The 5615-nt window shown below is 37.1% G+C and overlaps 1 long non-coding RNA gene across 1 annotated transcript; it reads right to left on the reverse strand.

The window, feature by feature from the left end:
* Positions 1-1156: 1156 nt before the first annotated feature.
* On the reverse strand, positions 1157-3995 carry LOC121467093. Its single transcript, XR_005977215.1, has 4 exons — positions 3770-3995; positions 2501-3502; positions 2186-2434; positions 1157-1676 (listed from the first exon to the last, which is right to left on the reverse strand). It is a non-coding gene; the product is annotated as an uncharacterized LOC121467093 (long non-coding RNA).
* Between the last annotated feature and the right edge of the window lie 1620 nt (positions 3996-5615).

The following is a 5615-nucleotide window of genomic DNA, read 5'->3' on the forward strand; positions in this document are numbered from 1 at the left end:
AGATTAAAATATATTTAGCAATATAACTTCGAAAGTAGTTTAACAAAAAAAAATAAATAAAAGAAAATAAAATAAAAATAAAACACAAAATTAAAAAAGTTTTTTAAATCTGGCCCTTTTACTGAAAAAAACCGTTCTCAACAGTCGCAATTTCAGAGTGGATTAACCGAAATCAAGAAGAAATTTTTTCAGATCAAGACTGTTTGCTTAAGACTGAATGTTCGGATTTAAGAATAAGTCTTCTTGGTTCTTGAGTCCAAGCATAGGCGCTCTTGTTTTTAAGAATAAATCATTTTTGATTTTGAGAACGATTTACTCGTGAGGCCGTTCAGTCAGTTTGTTCAGTCTTAAAAAAGCAGTCTAAAACACCTAACTTTCTTGGATCCGATGCTCCATTTAAAAGCTATTCAAAAAATGTATCTTAACATTTTATTTTCAAATTATGAAATATATAATTTTTAAGTTTCCTCAACTTTTGATATAAAGCACATTAGTCTAAAAATGATTTTGCTTTACTGATGAATCCCAATGACATGCCCATGCTAAAATCAGCACTATTTTGTATAGAAATCCTCACGATTTCATCATCATGACTTTTTGGCGATCAGTAAAAAGGTGATGCCAGTTAATCCCACAAAGAAGTGCGAGCATGTTATAGTATGGTATAGTATAGCAAAAAAAAACGGCATCTTTTCTCAGTTCAGATTTATGATATAGAAAGAAAAACTTGCACTAAATTTAAAAACTATTATTAATTTAAGCAACATTTTATGAAGTCAAAAAAAAGAAAATATCCTAAAAGCAACGAGGATATAAACATTTTAATGTTTTATTGACAGCCATTTAATTTACTCGTTCAATTTTATATCCTTGCAGATGGTATTATAATTTCAGTCGGAAGGAGACTTGGTCGAACCCAGCATATATATAATGAAAACATTTTAAAAGAGTACTTATTTAGACTAATGTTTATTAATTTTTTCGTCATAAAATTTAATATCGAAAATATTGTATGTTGAATTTTCGATCGTCACGAATTTGACATTAAAACCGTAATTCAGAAATATTTAACCTTACTATAAGGTGTATAAAAAAGTTCGTGCTGATTTTTTACGAAAGTTGAAGATTTATTTTGATAACCATTTGTTCCTTTTTTACGCTTTAAAGTATTGCCCATCGGTAACCACTACTTTTCGCCATCTTTATGGCAAATCACGGATTCCGCGCCGAAAGAAATCTACGCTTTTTTCAAATATCCATCCATTCTTTGACTTTATCATACTTGGAGAAGTGCTGGTCTGCCAGACCCTGACCCATCGATCGAAACAGATAGTAATCGGAAGGTGCAATGTCTGGGCTACCACGCGGGTGTGGTAGGATTTCCCATCGATGTGTTTCCAAGTACGTTTTAACGGCTCGACCGACATGTGGTGGAAAAAACGGCGTTGGAGACGTCGCTGCAGTTTAGTGCCTCCAAGCGAATTTGCAAGTTCCTTTTGCATTTGTGATGAGTCTTCATTGAGCAATGCCTCCAATTCCTCATCCTCAAATTTTGGTGGCGCTAATGTTTATTAATTTTTCGTTCTTTGTCGTCCAACTCGAAACTGCCACTTTTAAACCGTGCAAACCGCTTCTGCTGACTCGTTCCTTCAGATAGAGTAATTAAGTAAAACTCCCTGCAAAAAGACATTATTTGGAACAAAAGCTGACAAGTATGGATCACACAAAAATAATGTTGTTTAATTTTATGGAAATCGCAGATACTGAAAAAGAAAGCAGAGTAATGACACTCCAAAATGCCAGTGTTGCCAGTATTTGATAATACCGGCCCACTAAACAAGTAGCAGCAAATAAATAAATTAAATATTTTTTAAAACATCTAAATCTAAAAAAATGCGCATATTTATGTTTAAAAACATTAAAGCTATGATGATTTTCACCTCAATTATTCGATCGTTCTTATGGAAGCTTTATGGTATCGTTTTCCGATTTAAATATAGTAATTTTTATTTATTTGAAGTTAGTCACAGAAGTACTTAATTATTGTAAAAAAACTTATACTGTATTTATAATAAGTTTAGGACAGAAATAAAAGCTCCCTTTCCTAAAATTTAATTCAGTTTAAATTATTGTAAATATTATATGTTTAACTGTTATTGTAAAATATAATTGTAACCCATTTTACCTTTAAGCGGAGATATGAGTCTCAGTACATTCGTTATACAGATCACGGCACCTTCTGACTCCCCTTTTGTGGGTCGGCCTGGCAATGATTAAGTGGAACTAGCGCCGGATACCGGACATGTGACACCAGCTGGACCAGAATACTGCGCTGCAGTTACCAGGAGTCATTTTTCTCGCAGCCAGTGGCCAAGTTGGCAATTAAAGATATGTATGTACGTATATCGGGCTGTGGGCGCTTAGTGCCTTTTCACTGAATTTTTTGTGGAAATAAATTGTAGAAATAAGGGAAAACGGTCAACAGCTGTTTACCGCTTACCCCGGATCGCGTTCCTGTAGTTGTAATCTGCCCCGGGGATGGACATCGGGGCAGGGGCATGCAAACCAGTTGGCATTTTCACTTCTACAACTTTTTCACAATTTATTTTCACACTCTCGAGGACAACTTTGCAGGCAGGCCACATGGCCCCGGAGTGTTGCGTCCATCCTCCATCCTCCAGCTCCAGCTTCAGTTCCAGCTCCAGCTCCTCCTCCTTCTCTTGCACCTTATGTGCCAGGTCCTTCGCCTTTTTGGAGGCACCCCTTCTAAGTATCTGAGTGCCGCAGTAGTCAAGATGCTGCCTTGTTTCGTCTGCTGCACTTTAATGGCTTCATATTTCCTGCAAAATTAGAGAAGTTACTTCTGCATACATTCGGAGTTGCTCCTGGCCCGGGATACAACTTGGCCTCTGGTCCTTTGTCTACAGCAAACTTGGCTTTGTTGCAAGTTTCTCGCTGCTCATTACGACCGGGACCACGCACACTCCCCGAGTCTACTCCATTAAACTGTAATTTTTGGCTACATTTTGGTTTGCATAAATCTTGCCCGACTGCAGCCGGTCCTAGTTCACATCCTGCCGGTCTCTGGTGTCCTTGTGGCTCACGCTCGCTCATGTTTCAAGTTTATTAAAAAGTCCTCAACATATTATGGTTACTTAAACTATTAAAATAACAACGTCTGACTCCTTGCGTAAGTGTTGGTCTGTGTGCTGGAAGGTGTCCTGTGGGGCTACTGAGCTCGTCCCTGGCCCGGATCCGGTGCGCAGATAATGTGTATATAATTCGAGTGCCAACAATGGGCTCGAGTGCTGGTATTATTGCGAGTGAGGACCGAGATATCCATCTACAGGGCTGGCAGTCGCTTAAGGCAGCCAATCACAGACACGCCTATTGTTTTACACATCGATTTCCATGTTACTCGCGATAGGCGAAAGAAACCGCAAATCCGTACGAAGCTCATTAAGAAAGTTTGGCGGCCAGTGGGAGGCCCCGGAAAGTGAACCTGAAATAAATCGAGGTGGGTCCGGGTAACGAGCCCGTGTGGCTTAGCAGGGGAACAGGAGAACAGGAGAACAAGCCGCACGAAAAACAAAGCCACTGCAGTGTGACAAACAATGGGACGGTCGCAATCGGTTTTGCGGGTAGAGTCCTGTCCAACGGCTGCTCTATTGCGGCCGGACAGGACTCGTCCCCCGGGGAAGCCAATGTTGCTGGCCAGCGATAAGAACCACGGACGGAAGTCGATTGCGTCGCAGAACAAATAACTTACCGAAAAAGCCGCAAAAAGTCCCAGGGACATCGGCAGGAACCAGAGACCGCTGATGTTTAGCCACATGTGGGAGGCGACTGGCCAGGGCCGACTTGTCAGGCTTTTGGAATTGCATTGTCAAAGTATCTCCTCCGTGGTATGCAAATTTCTCTTGAACAAAAAGCGTGAGCCACCACAAAACAGCAGCTTTCGTACGAGCATGTGCAAGAATCGCAAATGCAAATTTAAATTTGTTAATATATATGTTGACGATTTGACAAAAATACCCTTAAAGAAGCCTACTATAATTAGATCGATACCGCGTGAAGAAGATTTTTGATACTCTTTAAACTATAAACATTATTGACCAACTCCATCAGGCGTCTATTTGTTTGTTTCTATACTATTAGGAACGTCTGCTTACCGAATTTCGCAGCTATTTGATGTTTTTCACGATAGTGCAACTACTATTTTATACTATGGCACATATTTGCTAGTAGACATTATACACTGCCAAGCCACTGGGCGGATTGCATTGAATTTAAACTTAAACAAAAAGAAACGGTATTAGCCGTTTTGCTTTAAATCAGTTTCAAAACAAATATTCTCCCAACAAATAAGACAGTACCACTTGAAATTCTATTGGCAATATTGGCCATTTTAACTTGCTTTCCTAATATATTCTAAAATCGTCGATCAAATTTTTGCGTGTTCCCGATGCTAACAGAACAAATACACAAGATTTTTATTCCATGTCTCGACGTTTTCAAATAAATTCTGTCAAAAATGTACAGATTTGGTACTCAGTCGCAAGAACAAATTGCTAGTCATCTATTCAAAGAAAATCGGACCCTTCTGATAAGATCCATTTGAATCGAAAAACTAAAACAAAAATTAAATATTCTTCAAAACATTAAAATTTTGATTTACGTGCTATGATTTTTTTTTATTTTTATTTTGTCCCATAGAAGCTTAAAGTATAGTCGTCCGATTTAAAATTTAAACCGTAATTCTGAATTTAAAACATTAAAATTATCATTTACGTACTATGATGAAGCTATGATGATTTGTAGATCAATTAATCGATAGTTCAAATGGCACCTATATGGTATCGTTTTCCGATTTGAATAAAATTAAAAGCGTAATTCTGAACTGTCAAATTATTAATAAGTTAAAAAGAATTTAAAAAAAAAAATTCAAAATTGGAAGTGCTAAAATTAAAAAAAAAATTGTTTTTTAATATTTTTATTGTTTTATTGTTGATGAAATTTAATCCGTAATTCTGAAATATTTACCCATTACTATATGTCACAGAACTAAAACAAAGAATTTAAGAACAGCAAATTTATAATATGTATACCCTTGCAGAGGGTATTATAATGTTAGTCAGAAGTTTGCAACGCAGTGAAGGAGACATCTCCGACCCTATAAAGTATATATATTCTTGATCAGCATCACTAGGCGAGTCGATCCGTTTCTACGCAAACTAGTCTCTCAGTTTTAAAGCTATCTGCATAAAACTTTTCCAAAAGTTGACTTCCTATTGCAGATAGTACATAAGTCGGAACGAGCCGGATCGGAAGACTATAGCATATAGCTCCCATAGGAACAATCGGATAAATAAATAAAAACAAATTATAACTTTGTTGTTTTTTTAATTTTTTTTTAGTTCTTCAACATATAGTAATGGTTAAATACGGACAGACGGACAGAAGAAAATGGCTAGATCGACTCTCCATGTGATGCTGATCAAGAATATATATACTTTATAGAGTCGGAAATGTCTCCTTCACTGAGTGCAAAGGATATAAAAACACCAATCAAAAGTAGAATCCCTCTTAACAAACAATTTTTCACAAGAAACCTT

This window comes from Drosophila elegans, unplaced genomic scaffold (assembly GCF_018152505.1).
Source record: "Drosophila elegans isolate 14027-0461.03 unplaced genomic scaffold, ASM1815250v1 contig_208, whole genome shotgun sequence".
NCBI classification, from domain to species: Eukaryota; Metazoa; Arthropoda; class Insecta; order Diptera; family Drosophilidae; genus Drosophila; species Drosophila elegans.